The following is a 15,471-nucleotide window of genomic DNA, read 5'->3' on the forward strand; positions in this document are numbered from 1 at the left end:
AGAGAGGAAGAAACCCGTGAACGTAAAGCCGGGGAGGAATCTCAAGCTTGCCTTCTCCATGAAGGCTTGCCAAGACGGCAGCTGAGCGGAAGAAAAAGTACTTGGCATCACCTTTGGGACGCTTCTTGGGGCAGGCCACGAGAGCTCTTGCACTTTTCAGACAACCCTGCCTTTCGCTGACTCACCGGCAGCTTCAGTTGCACTACAGCCACCTTCCCGGCTGCACGCAGGTGACAGACACGGACAGGTACGTTTTCTCAAGCCTACGTACAGCCAAGGTTTCCCCACCCTAGACGGCCCGAGGTGAACATTTTTGTTACAGGGTACAGCAACCCACCGGCCCGCCGAACCGCCTCCTGCCAAAAAGGCAATGATTTTTTCCAGGCTCTCTCTCCAGACGGTCACGAGCTTTTAAAACTGCCATTGTGCCACCAAACCTGCTCAGGGGCCCTGCCAGCTTTCGACTGCCCTCGGCCTTACCGGGCACACGCTCTCTGCCGTCTCCCAAAAGCAGGAGTACGGCACGCGCCCAGACCCCAGCGCAACCCTGCCGGTGCCCACGCGCACCTCGCTCTTTGCACGAGGAGCCCCCGAGCATCCCTGCGAGCGCAGCCGCACGCGCAGGATCAGCTTCACCTACTCTGATTTCAGGGGATGCCATTTCTGAAGCTTCAAACCGAACACCGCCTCCTGACACTCGGCCACAGCAGAAGTCATCCATAACGAGAACTCCACAAACGCGCAGCAACGCAAATTGCAAACCCGCAGCAGCAGCTTCAGAGATATTTAGACCCGCAACAAGGGAGAAAAATAAAACAGCTTCATCTCGCGCGCACAGGAAAGCCACAGACAGACAGAGAAGAGGGTCTGCCTGTTTTCTGTAAGGGCTGAGAACGCTTTCTCCTTCCCTTCCGGAACCCCTCTGTTAGGTCTAAACATCTGTTACGGTTTGAGAGACCCGTAACAATTTACTGCCGTTAAGACAATCGTTCTATCACCCGATGACCCCCCTCCCCACCCGGCCCGGGCGCCGCTTCACTATCGCCCTTTCGGCCTTTATTTCTCCGGCACCACCAAACCCCCCAGGCCGAAGGCACTCCGCGGGGAACCGGGCCCAGCCACCCCCCGCTCCGAGCCTACAGTGCCCCTCCCCCCTCAGGCCCCCGTTCCCCCAGCCTCCCTCAAGGCACCCGCTCAGCGCCCCGCCCCGCCCCGCCCCGCCCCGCCCCGCCTCAGGGTCCTCTACAGCCCACCCGCCATGTTCCCTCGGGGCCCCCTCAGGCCTTCCCACCTCGTTGCCCCCCGCCCCCCGCTCACCTTGACGCGCTCTCAGCTGCCTCGCGACGGCCTCGCGACAGGCCCGCGGGCCCGGCCCGGCTCGCCACAGGACCCGCCCGCCGGGCTGCGCCTTCCCCCAGGGCCGCCCCGCTCCGATTTCGAACTGGGCGCCATTTTCCCCACGACCCCTCGGCTTCCGGAGCGTCCCGGCCCGCCCACGCCGCGCGCCCATTGGCCGCCGTCCGCACCCCTCCTTGGGAGCCCCCGCTCCATTGGCTCGACGCTGCCGTCAATCCCCACCGCGCCCCACCCCCGCGGGGCAATCCGACCAATCGGTGCGCGGCTTCCGCGCTGTGGTTGGCCCGCCCTCCCGCCTATCCGCCCGGGAGCGGTTGCCATGGTGAAGAGACAGCGGCAGCTGCGCGGGGCCGTTGCCGGGGCGACGGGCAGGTGCGGCCGCGCCTGCGCGGCGCGGAGAGGGGAGGGGGGGCGGATTTACCAACCCCCGGCTTTTTCCTCTTCAAAACGGGATGGATTTGTGTGCGACGGCACAAAATGAAACCGTTGCGCCTTCTTTCCCTCTTGCCTTCCGTCAGCTCTCGGGTAACGCCCGGGGGCTACCCGGAGCCGGTTCGCCTCCAGCGGACCGGCAGCCTGCCGCAGGCGGCGGTTTGAAGCCCCCGCCCCGCCACCGCCGGGCGGCCGGCGGGAGGGAGATACCCCCGCACGCGCCGAAGGAGTCCGCTCGGTTCCCCGGTGGCCCTGGCCACGCCCCGCCGCCGGGGGCGGTGCCCGGCAACGTCCCGTGCGGGGCCGGCGCTGCAGGGCGGGGCCGAGGCTGGCGGGGAGGCGTGGCCGAGACGAGGGAGGCGGGGCGGGAGAGGCCAGGGAGGAGGGGCCGAGACGAGCGTGGAGGCGGGGCCGAGGCGGGGCGGGAGGCGGGGCCGAGGCGGAGGAGGCAGGCCCCACGAGAGCGCTGTACTGCGCGTGCGCGGCCGCCCGGCTGCAGTGCCGGCTTGCGGCCGCCAGGCGGCACATGCGAGCGCAGACCGTCGCGCTGTAGCGCGCATGCGCGGCTCCCCGGCTGCAGTACCGGCGCTCGGTCGCACGGTGGCGGCAGCGAGAGCACAGCGGGGCCGAGCAGGGCGGGGCGGGGCCAGGGAGGCGGGGCCTCGGAGGGGATGGAGGAGGGGCCGGGCCGGGAGGCGGCGCTCTCGCGGAGGGAGGCGGGGCAGCATGGCGGGGGCGGGGGCCTATGGCAACTGGAGGCGGGGCGGGGGGCGGGGCCGAGGAGGGCTACAACCCCCCTTGCGCGGGGGGGACCTCCCCCAGGGGACCCGGCCGGGATAACCCACAGCGGGTGACTCACGGGGGGCACCTCACTCTGCGCAACTCGCCCACGCTGGAGCCGGCCCTGCCGCGGCCACCAAACTGCCACCACTGCACACACCTTTTCCTCGCATCGGGGTGGGAGTTTCTTCACTTTTCCATAATACTCGGGTTTGGGGCTTTTCGGCGCTTATCCACCATGCAGAAATTGGTGATTTTCGCTTCTGTGCGTGAAAAGGGGGTGTGGATTTTTGCTTTCCAGCTGCACCAATCCAGGCGGATGGAGCTTGCCTGGGAGCCCCAAATTGGGAATTTTTTTTTTCTTCCCCCTGAAACAGAAAATTGGGGTTTGTTTTCCCCAAATGCAGACCCAGAAGCAGGGTTTTGGGGTGGTGTTGTGCCGTGGCGGCAACTCCCGCTCTGTGTGCACGGCCCGGCAGTGGAAAGCGGCCCCAAATAGGGATGGGAAAAGGGGGAGAAGGGGAAGGGGCAGTTTTTGAAAGCACTTTTACATTTAAAAAAAAAAAAAAAAAAATGGGGAGGGGTGCAAGGCGGTGTGTCGAGGTTTTAAGTGCTTTCTATAAATAGGCTTTCCTTGCATTTCAAAACCCTTACAGAGAATAGACATTTCACCTATGTATCCATTTACACACAGACATAGATATATTTAGGGGAAATATAAGCCTGACGAATACCGGAAAACCTCCAGGAGCTGAAGGGGAGAGACAGAGCAGGTAAAGAAAAGGGGCGGGCAGCCCGGCAGAGCGAGAACGACAGAGCCAAAAACGGGCTCTGGGACACACCTTTTTATAGTCTAAAATCCTTTATGTAACAGAGTAGATCTAGGGGGTTATTTTGAACTCCGCCTACATAAAGGAATGACTATTCACTTATTAATAGAGACTAAAATGTGAGATTTTTCTTTATTTCAATGCCTCACACCCATATTTACGTGTTTAAAAGCTTGCTAATCCTCCCCTCCCCTCCCGTCCCCCGAATTTGCAGGCATTTTGGGGCTGTGATCCGCCTCTTTTCAGGCGAACCCCGTGTGACCCCCCCCATCCCCCACTCACCTGCTTCTCTGCCGCATCACCGCCGCCGCTCCCCCAGGGACCTTGGGCTGCCCCAAACGACATCATCACGCACACACCCCCTTTTTATTACCCACCCCCCCTCCCCAAAAAGGCACAAAGACACTGCACCCAGGGCTGGGCCCATCCCCTCGGAGCGCTCAACAACCGGCAGGCAAACCTGGGCAGGGGGGTCTACTGAGCAGCGCCAGACCCACACGGCGAGACACCTGAAACACAAAAAGCTCCAATTATATTTCAGCAGATTAACAAAGAGCACAGAAGAAAGCAGAGGAATTCCCTCACACCGAGGGACGGGACGGCAGCGGAGCTACAGGAGGACACCAGGGAAACAGCTCAGCGCCAAATACAGCGCGGCCTTTCGAAGCCAGAGCGACTGAAACTCTTCCAGTCAGTATTAAGACTAACTGGTGCCATTCTGAGCACGACAGTAAGCCCTCGGGCTGGCCCTGGGAAACCTCTCCTGTCTTCCTCACGGCGCTGCTGTCGCACAGGGCTGGGCCGTGACCAGAATCGACGTGACGGACCCCCTCAAATAGCTACAGCCTTCGCGCCGCCGCCGCTGCTGCTGCACACCTTGCTGGGTCAGTACAGCCAAAAGGGAAGGGTAAAGCTCTGAAGAGTGCAATGAACAAGAAAGAACAAAGCTCAGTCCTTCACTCTATGCTGAAGAGGTGCACGTATGCTTCGAGAGATCTCTCTCTCTCTCTCTCTCTCTCTCTCTCTCCAATAAAAATACTTATACTACAAGAGTATTTGACTCTCCTTTGGCACTAAATGAGCTTGCCCAGCTGTCAATCCATACCATTAAACTAGCCATCTCCAAAATACACAGGTATAATTTGACTCGGGGGAGGGGGGGTGGCGGGGGGGGGGTGGGGGGTTCGGTGCTGCACGATTAGCAAGGACATCTGGCCAGCTGCCCTGCCCAGGAGAGATGCTACTGAACCGCCGGGGAAATGCGCCGCTGGCAGCCAGACAGAAATCAAGAACTTCAGAGCGCTTCCTCTCAAGATTGGCAATAAAACCCCGCTGACATTCGGTTGCCTCTTTTTAAACGTATCCTTTGTTTAAACATTTGGTTTTAAACATTGCCTTTGTTAAACGTTTAAATGTAATTTAAAAAACGGCCCTGTTTTTAAAGCTTTAGAACAAATACCTCATTGCCAAAGTACACCGAATACATTGTACGCTGCAGCCATTTGGCAGCTGCAGTTTAAACAACGCAAGTCCGTTTGTAAATCCTACAATTTTAACCTTTTTTAAAGTTTAATTTAGGATAGAAAAATCAGCAAGATGAAAAATCCCCCATATGGTTTTAACTGGGGGGGAGAGGGGGGAATCAAATTCCCGCTCCCGCAATCCATAAGGCTAACGAAAAGGACCGGCAGATGGGCTAATGCTTTCGGCTGTGCTGAACGTGCAGAGAAACGTGTTTTGATGATATCTCGCCTGTTACGACTGAAAACCCAAAGACCGGCCACGCCACCAAATTCGGAAGATGGGCTGAGGACTTTGGTTTTTTTTTTAAAAAGAAAGAGAAAGAGTGCAACGTCTTGGTGCCGAAAAAGGACATTAGGGAAGCAGCAGCTCACCAAAAACACATCGGGACTCACTGTCACCACTTACAGGGCTGCCAGTGCTTCTTGGCAAAGCCTGGAAAACACGCAGAAGCCACGCCGCTTTGTCCCGCTTTGTCCTTTCTCTCTTCTCTGACCTCGACTGCTTTGCATGCAGAGGCTAGTATCTCAGTAAGATTTTCCAGTACTACTGGAAGACATTTTAAACACTTGTGGACTGAAAAAGCATACAGCTTTTACCACAAAAACAAAGTCTCTTTCTTCGGGACATCTGAACCCTTGCGAACGCTTTCTTGCCTCTTTTAGTACAACATTATTCTCACAGTGCCAGTTAACGGTAAGCACACAGAAAGAGATTACGCTTTCGGGAGGAGAAAATAAGCGGAGGGAAGCAAGCTTTGCATGGGCGCAACGTGCTCCAGAACACACCTTATTTTTAGTATTCGTGTTCAAATATTTCATCGGAGAATCACGGGAGGAGCGTCGGCACATCCTTCACGTCACCTTCAAGGCCCACACGACAAGGACCTTAGGAAAAACGCAGACGCACATGGGAGACGTACCTGGTCCTCTCAGACCACTCTGGATCCTTTCCGTCTGTCCCGTACCGTCACGGCAGAAGAAAGGGCGACCGCGGAGAAAGGCTGGCCGTTGACAATCTGCCGAGAGAGGAAGAAACCCGTGAACGTAAAGCCGGGGAGGAATCTCAAGCTTGCCTTCTCCATGAAGGCTTGCCAAGACGGCAGCTGAGCGGAAGAAAAAGTACTTGGCATCACCTTTGGGACGCTTCTTGGGGCAGGCCACGAGAGCTCTTGCACTTTTCAGACAACCCTGCCTTTCGCTGACTCACCGGCAGCTTCAGTTGCACTACAGCCACCTTCCCGGCTGCACGCAGGTGACAGACACGGACAGGTACGTTTTCTCAAGCCTACGTACAGCCAAGGTTTCCCCACCCTAGACGGCCCGAGGTGAACATTTTTGTTACAGGGTACAGCAACCCACCGGCCCGCCGAACCGCCTCCTGCCAAAAAGGCAATGATTTTTTCCAGGCTCTCTCTCCAGACGGTCACGAGCTTTTAAAACTGCCATTGTGCCACCAAACCTGCTCAGGGGCCCTGCCAGCTTTCGACTGCCCTCGGCCTTACCGGGCACACGCTCTCTGCCGTCTCCCAAAAGCAGGAGTACGGCACGCGCCCAGACCCCAGCGCAACCCTGCCGGTGCCCACGCGCACCTCGCTCTTTGCACGAGGAGCCCCCGAGCATCCCTGCGAGCGCAGCCGCACGCGCAGGATCAGCTTCACCTACTCTGATTTCAGGGGATGCCATTTCTGAAGCTTCAAACCGAACACCGCCTCCTGACACTCGGCCACAGCAGAAGTCATCCATAACGAGAACTCCACAAACGCGCAGCAACGCAAATTGCAAACCCGCAGCAGCAGCTTCAGAGATATTTAGACCCGCAACAAGGGAGAAAAATAAAACAGCTTCATCTCGCGCGCACAGGAAAGCCACAGACAGACAGAGAAGAGGGTCTGCCTGTTTTCTGTAAGGGCTGAGAACGCTTTCTCCTTCCCTTCCGGAACCCCTCTGTTAGGTCTAAACATCTGTTACGGTTTGAGAGACCCGTAACAATTTACTGCCGTTAAGACAATCGTTCTATCACCCGATGACCCCCCTCCCCACCCGGCCCGGGCGCCGCTTCACTATCGCCCTTTCGGCCTTTATTTCTCCGGCACCACCAAACCCCCCAGGCCGAAGGCACTCCGCGGGGAACCGGGCCCAGCCACCCCCCGCTCCGAGCCTACAGTGCCCCTCCCCCCTCAGGCCCCCGTTCCCCCAGCCTCCCTCAAGGCACCCGCTCAGCGCCCCGCCCCGCCCCGCCCCGCCCCGCCCCGCCTCAGGGTCCTCTACAGCCCACCCGCCATGTTCCCTCGGGGCCCCCTCAGGCCTTCCCACCTCGTTGCCCCCCGCCCCCCGCTCACCTTGACGCGCTCTCAGCTGCCTCGCGACGGCCTCGCGACAGGCCCGCGGGCCCGGCCCGGCTCGCCACAGGACCCGCCCGCCGGGCTGCGCCTTCCCCCAGGGCCGCCCCGCTCCGATTTCGAACTGGGCGCCATTTTCCCCACGACCCCTCGGCTTCCGGAGCGTCCCGGCCCGCCCACGCCGCGCGCCCATTGGCCGCCGTCCGCACCCCTCCTTGGGAGCCCCCGCTCCATTGGCTCGGCGCTGCCGTCAATCCCCACCGCGCCCCACCCCCGCGGGGCAATCCGACCAATCGGTGCGCGGCTTCCGCGCTGTGGTTGGCCCGCCCTCCCGCCTATCCGCCCGGGAGCGGTTGCCATGGTGAAGAGACAGCGGCAGCTGCGCGGGGCCGTTGCCGGGGCGACGGGCAGGTGCGGCCGCGCCTGCGCGGCGCGGAGAGGGGAGGGGGGGCGGATTTACCAACCCCCGGCTTTTTCCTCTTCAAAACGGGATGGATTTGTGTGCGACGGCACAAAATGAAACCGTTGCGCCTTCTTTCCCTCTTGCCTTCCGTCAGCTCTCGGGTAACGCCCGGGGGCTACCCGGAGCCGGTTCGCCTCCAGCGGACCGGCAGCCTGCCGCAGGCGGCGGTTTGAAGCCCCCGCCCCGCCACCGCCGGGCGGCCGGCGGGAGGGAGATACCCCCGCACGCGCCGAAGGAGTCCGCTCGGTTCCCCGGTGGCCCTGGCCACGCCCCGCCGCCGGGGGCGGTGCCCGGCAACGTCCCGTGCGGGGCCGGCGCTGCAGGGCGGGGCCGAGGCTGGCGGGGAGGCGTGGCCGAGACGAGGGAGGCGGGGCGGGAGAGGCCAGGGAGGAGGGGCCGAGACGAGCGTGGAGGCGGGGCCGAGGCGGGGCGGGAGGCGGGGCCGAGGCGGAGGAGGCAGGCCCCACGAGAGCGCTGTACTGCGCGTGCGCGGCCGCCCGGCTGCAGTGCCGGCTTGCGGCCGCCAGGCGGCACATGCGAGCGCAGACCGTCGCGCTGTAGCGCGCATGCGCGGCTCCCCGGCTGCAGTACCGGCGCTCGGTCGCACGGTGGCGGCAGCGAGAGCACAGCGGGGCCGAGCAGGGCGGGGCGGGGCCAGGGAGGCGGGGCCTCGGAGGGGATGGAGGAGGGGCCGGGCCGGGAGGCGGCGCTCTCGCGGAGGGAGGCGGGGCAGCATGGCGGGGGCGGGGGCCTATGGCAACTGGAGGCGGGGCGGGGGGCGGGGCCGAGGAGGGCTACAACCCCCCTTGCGCGGGGGGGACCTCCCCCAGGGGACCCGGCCGGGATAACCCACAGCGGGTGACTCACGGGGGGCACCTCACTCTGCGCAACTCGCCCACGCTGGAGCCGGCCCTGCCGCGGCCACCAAACTGCCACCACTGCACACACCTTTTCCTCGCATCGGGGTGGGAGTTTCTTCACTTTTCCATAATACTCGGGTTTGGGGCTTTTCGGCGCTTATCCACCATGCAGAAATTGGTGATTTTCGCTTCTGTGCGTGAAAAGGGGGTGTGGATTTTTGCTTTCCAGCTGCACCAATCCAGGCGGATGGAGCTTGCCTGGGAGCCCCAAATTGGGAATTTTTTTTTTCTTCCCCCCGAAACAGAAAATTGGGGTTTGTTTTCCCCAAATGCAGACCCAGAAGCAGGGTTTTGGGGTGGTGTTGTGCCGTGGCGGCAACTCCCGCTCTGTGTGCACGGCCCGGCAGTGGAAAGCGGCCCCAAATAGGGATGGGAAAAGGGGGAGAAGGGGAAGGGGCAGTTTTTGAAAGCACTTTTACATTTAAAAAAAAAAAAAAAAAAATGGGGAGGGGTGCAAGGCGGTGTGTCGAGGTTTTAAGTGCTTTCTATAAATAGGCTTTCCTTGCATTTCAAAACCCTTACAGAGAATAGACATTTCACCTATGTATCCATTTACACACAGACATAGATATATTTAGGGGAAATATAAGCCTGACGAATACCGGAAAACCTCCAGGAGCTGAAGGGGAGAGACAGAGCAGGTAAAGAAAAGGGGCGGGCAGCCCGGCAGAGCGAGAACGACAGAGCCAAAAACGGGCTCTGGGACACACCTTTTTATAGTCTAAAATCCTTTATGTAACAGAGTAGATCTAGGGGGTTATTTTGAACTCCGCCTACATAAAGGAATGACTATTCACTTATTAATAGAGACTAAAATGTGAGATTTTTCTTTATTTCAATGCCTCACACCCATATTTACGTGTTTAAAAGCTTGCTAATCCTCCCCTCCCCTCCCGTCCCCCGAATTTGCAGGCATTTTGGGGCTGTGATCCGCCTCTTTTCAGGCGAACCCCGTGTGACCCCCCCCATCCCCCACTCACCTGCTTCTCTGCCGCATCACCGCCGCCGCTCCCCCAGGGACCTTGGGCTGCCCCAAACGACATCATCACGCACACACCCCCTTTTTATTACCCACCCCCCCTCCCCAAAAAGGCACAAAGACACTGCACCCAGGGCTGGGCCCATCCCCTCGGAGCGCTCAACAACCGGCAGGCAAACCTGGGCAGGGGGGTCTACTGAGCAGCGCCAGACCCACACGGCGAGACACCTGAAACACAAAAAGCTCCAATTATATTTCAGCAGATTAACAAAGAGCACAGAAGAAAGCAGAGGAATTCCCTCACACCGAGGGACGGGACGGCAGCGGAGCTACAGGAGGACACCAGGGAAACAGCTCAGCGCCAAATACAGCGCGGCCTTTCGAAGCCAGAGCGACTGAAACTCTTCCAGTCAGTATTAAGACTAACTGGTGCCATTCTGAGCACGACAGTAAGCCCTCGGGCTGGCCCTGGGAAACCTCTCCTGTCTTCCTCACGGCGCTGCTGTCGCACAGGGCTGGGCCGTGACCAGAATCGACGTGACGGACCCCCTCAAATAGCTACAGCCTTCGCGCCGCCGCCGCTGCTGCTGCACACCTTGCTGGGTCAGTACAGCCAAAAGGGAAGGGTAAAGCTCTGAAGAGTGCAATGAACAAGAAAGAACAAAGCTCAGTCCTTCACTCTATGCTGAAGAGGTGCACGTATGCTTCGAGAGATCTCTCTCTCTCTCTCTCTCTCTCTCTCTCTCTCCAATAAAAATACTTATACTACAAGAGTATTTGACTCTCCTTTGGCACTAAATGAGCTTGCCCAGCTGTCAATCCATACCATTAAACTAGCCATCTCCAAAATACACAGGTATAATTTGACTCGGGGGAGGGGGGGTGGCGGGGGGGGGGTGGGGGGTTCGGTGCTGCACGATTAGCAAGGACATCTGGCCAGCTGCCCTGCCCAGGAGAGATGCTACTGAACCGCCGGGGAAATGCGCCGCTGGCAGCCAGACAGAAATCAAGAACTTCAGAGCGCTTCCTCTCAAGATTGGCAATAAAACCCCGCTGACATTCGGTTGCCTCTTTTTAAACGTATCCTTTGTTTAAACATTTGGTTTTAAACATTGCCTTTGTTAAACGTTTAAATGTAATTTAAAAAACGGCCCTGTTTTTAAAGCTTTAGAACAAATACCTCATTGCCAAAGTACACCGAATACATTGTACGCTGCAGCCATTTGGCAGCTGCAGTTTAAACAACGCAAGTCCGTTTGTAAATCCTACAATTTTAACCTTTTTTAAAGTTTAATTTAGGATAGAAAAATCAGCAAGATGAAAAATCCCCCATATGGTTTTAACTGGGGGGGAGAGGGGGGAATCAAATTCCCGCTCCCGCAATCCATAAGGCTAACGAAAAGGACCGGCAGATGGGCTAATGCTTTCGGCTGTGCTGAACGTGCAGAGAAACGTGTTTTGATGATATCTCGCCTGTTACGACTGAAAACCCAAAGACCGGCCACGCCACCAAATTCGGAAGATGGGCTGAGGACTTTGGTTTTTTTTTTAAAAAGAAAGAGAAAGAGTGCAACGTCTTGGTGCCGAAAAAGGACATTAGGGAAGCAGCAGCTCACCAAAAACACATCGGGACTCACTGTCACCACTTACAGGGCTGCCAGTGCTTCTTGGCAAAGCCTGGAAAACACGCAGAAGCCACGCCGCTTTGTCCCGCTTTGTCCTTTCTCTCTTCTCTGACCTCGACTGCTTTGCATGCAGAGGCTAGTATCTCAGTAAGATTTTCCAGTACTACTGGAAGACATTTTAAACACTTGTGGACTGAAAAAGCATACAGCTTTTACCACAAAAACAAAGTCTCTTTCTTCGGGACATCTGAACCCTTGCGAACGCTTTCTTGCCTCTTTTAGTACAACATTATTCTCACAGTGCCAGTTAACGGTAAGCACACAGAAAGAGATTACGCTTTCGGGAGGAGAAAATAAGCGGAGGGAAGCAAGCTTTGCATGGGCGCAACGTGCTCCAGAACACACCTTATTTTTAGTATTCGTGTTCAAATATTTCATCGGAGAATCACGGGAGGAGCGTCGGCACATCCTTCACGTCACCTTCAAGGCCCACACGACAAGGACCTTAGGAAAAACGCAGACGCACATGGGAGACGTACCTGGTCCTCTCAGACCACTCTGGATCCTTTCCGTCTGTCCCGTACCGTCACGGCAGAAGAAAGGGCGACCGCGGAGAAAGGCTGGCCGTTGACAATCTGCCGAGAGAGGAAGAAACCCGTGAACGTAAAGCCGGGGAGGAATCTCAAGCTTGCCTTCTCCATGAAGGCTTGCCAAGACGGCAGCTGAGCGGAAGAAAAAGTACTTGGCATCACCTTTGGGACGCTTCTTGGGGCAGGCCACGAGAGCTCTTGCACTTTTCAGACAACCCTGCCTTTCGCTGACTCACCGGCAGCTTCAGTTGCACTACAGCCACCTTCCCGGCTGCACGCAGGTGACAGACACGGACAGGTACGTTTTCTCAAGCCTACGTACAGCCAAGGTTTCCCCACCCTAGACGGCCCGAGGTGAACATTTTTGTTACAGGGTACAGCAACCCACCGGCCCGCCGAACCGCCTCCTGCCAAAAAGGCAATGATTTTTTCCAGGCTCTCTCTCCAGACGGTCACGAGCTTTTAAAACTGCCATTGTGCCACCAAACCTGCTCAGGGGCCCTGCCAGCTTTCGACTGCCCTCGGCCTTACCGGGCACACGCTCTCTGCCGTCTCCCAAAAGCAGGAGTACGGCACGCGCCCAGACCCCAGCGCAACCCTGCCGGTGCCCACGCGCACCTCGCTCTTTGCACGAGGAGCCCCCGAGCATCCCTGCGAGCGCAGCCGCACGCGCAGGATCAGCTTCACCTACTCTGATTTCAGGGGATGCCATTTCTGAAGCTTCAAACCGAACACCGCCTCCTGACACTCGGCCACAGCAGAAGTCATCCATAACGAGAACTCCACAAACGCGCAGCAACGCAAATTGCAAACCCGCAGCAGCAGCTTCAGAGATATTTAGACCCGCAACAAGGGAGAAAAATAAAACAGCTTCATCTCGCGCGCACAGGAAAGCCACAGACAGACAGAGAAGAGGGTCTGCCTGTTTTCTGTAAGGGCTGAGAACGCTTTCTCCTTCCCTTCCGGAACCCCTCTGTTAGGTCTAAACATCTGTTACGGTTTGAGAGACCCGTAACAATTTACTGCCGTTAAGACAATCGTTCTATCACCCGATGACCCCCCTCCCCACCCGGCCCGGGCGCCGCTTCACTATCGCCCTTTCGGCCTTTATTTCTCCGGCACCACCAAACCCCCCAGGCCGAAGGCACTCCGCGGGGAACCGGGCCCAGCCACCCCCCGCTCCGAGCCTACAGTGCCCCTCCCCCCTCAGGCCCCCGTTCCCCCAGCCTCCCTCAAGGCACCCGCTCAGCGCCCCGCCCCGCCCCGCCCCGCCCCGCCCCGCCTCAGGGTCCTCTACAGCCCACCCGCCATGTTCCCTCGGGGCCCCCTCAGGCCTTCCCACCTCGTTGCCCCCCGCCCCCCGCTCACCTTGACGCGCTCTCAGCTGCCTCGCGACGGCCTCGCGACAGGCCCGCGGGCCCGGCCCGGCTCGCCACAGGACCCGCCCGCCGGGCTGCGCCTTCCCCCAGGGCCGCCCCGCTCCGATTTCGAACTGGGCGCCATTTTCCCCACGACCCCTCGGCTTCCGGAGCGTCCCGGCCCGCCCACGCCGCGCGCCCATTGGCCGCCGTCCGCACCCCTCCTTGGGAGCCCCCGCTCCATTGGCTCGGCGCTGCCGTCAATCCCCACCGCGCCCCACCCCCGCGGGGCAATCCGACCAATCGGTGCGCGGCTTCCGCGCTGTGGTTGGCCCGCCCTCCCGCCTATCCGCCCGGGAGCGGTTGCCATGGTGAAGAGACAGCGGCAGCTGCGCGGGGCCGTTGCCGGGGCGACGGGCAGGTGCGGCCGCGCCTGCGCGGCGCGGAGAGGGGAGGGGGGGCGGATTTACCAACCCCCGGCTTTTTCCTCTTCAAAACGGGATGGATTTGTGTGCGACGGCACAAAATGAAACCGTTGCGCCTTCTTTCCCTCTTGCCTTCCGTCAGCTCTCGGGTAACGCCCGGGGGCTACCCGGAGCCGGTTCGCCTCCAGCGGACCGGCAGCCTGCCGCAGGCGGCGGTTTGAAGCCCCCGCCCCGCCACCGCCGGGCGGCCGGCGGGAGGGAGATACCCCCGCACGCGCCGAAGGAGTCCGCTCGGTTCCCCGGTGGCCCTGGCCACGCCCCGCCGCCGGGGGCGGTGCCCGGCAACGTCCCGTGCGGGGCCGGCGCTGCAGGGCGGGGCCGAGGCTGGCGGGGAGGCGTGGCCGAGACGAGGGAGGCGGGGCGGGAGAGGCCAGGGAGGAGGGGCCGAGACGAGCGTGGAGGCGGGGCCGAGGCGGGGCGGGAGGCGGGGCCGAGGCGGAGGAGGCAGGCCCCACGAGAGCGCTGTACTGCGCGTGCGCGGCCGCCCGGCTGCAGTGCCGGCTTGCGGCCGCCAGGCGGCACATGCGAGCGCAGACCGTCGCGCTGTAGCGCGCATGCGCGGCTCCCCGGCTGCAGTACCGGCGCTCGGTCGCACGGTGGCGGCAGCGAGAGCACAGCGGGGCCGAGCAGGGCGGGGCGGGGCCAGGGAGGCGGGGCCTCGGAGGGGATGGAGGAGGGGCCGGGCCGGGAGGCGGCGCTCTCGCGGAGGGAGGCGGGGCAGCATGGCGGGGGCGGGGGCCTATGGCAACTGGAGGCGGGGCGGGGGGCGGGGCCGAGGAGGGCTACAACCCCCCTTGCGCGGGGGGGACCTCCCCCAGGGGACCCGGCCGGGATAACCCACAGCGGGTGACTCACGGGGGGCACCTCACTCTGCGCAACTCGCCCACGCTGGAGCCGGCCCTGCCGCGGCCACCAAACTGCCACCACTGCACACACCTTTTCCTCGCATCGGGGTGGGAGTTTCTTCACTTTTCCATAATACTCGGGTTTGGGGCTTTTCGGCGCTTATCCACCATGCAGAAATTGGTGATTTTCGCTTCTGTGCGTGAAAAGGGGGTGTGGATTTTTGCTTTCCAGCTGCACCAATCCAGGCGGATGGAGCTTGCCTGGGAGCCCCAAATTGGGAATTTTTTTTTTCTTCCCCCCGAAACAGAAAATTGGGGTTTGTTTTCCCCAAATGCAGACCCAGAAGCAGGGTTTTGGGGTGGTGTTGTGCCGTGGCGGCAACTCCCGCTCTGTGTGCACGGCCCGGCAGTGGAAAGCGGCCCCAAATAGGGATGGGAAAAGGGGGAGAAAGGGGAAGGGGCAGTTTTTGAAAGCACTTTTACATTTAAAAAAAAAAAAAAAAATGGGGAGGGGTGCAAGGCGGTGTGTCGAGGTTTTAAGTGCTTTCTATAAATAGGCTTTCCTTGCATTTCAAAACCCTTACAGAGAATAGACATTTCACCTATGTATCCATTTACACACAGACATAGATATATTTAGGGGAAATATAAGCCTGACGAATACCGGAAAACCTCCAGGAGCTGAAGGGGAGAGACAGAGCAGGTAAAGAAAAGGGGCGGGCAGCCCGGCAGAGCGAGAACGACAGAGCCAAAAACGGGCTCTGGGACACACCTTTTTATAGTCTAAAATCCTTTATGTAACAGAGTAGATCTAGGGGGTTATTTTGAACTCCGCCTACATAAAGGAATGACTATTCACTTATTAATAGAGACTAAAATGTGAGATTTTTCTTTATTTCAATGCCTCACACCCATATTTACGTGTTTAAAAGCTTGCTAATCCTCC

Source organism: Vanellus vanellus (genome assembly GCF_965231255.1).
Source record: "Vanellus vanellus genome assembly, chromosome: 26".
Taxonomy (NCBI): Eukaryota; Metazoa; Chordata; class Aves; order Charadriiformes; family Charadriidae; genus Vanellus; species Vanellus vanellus.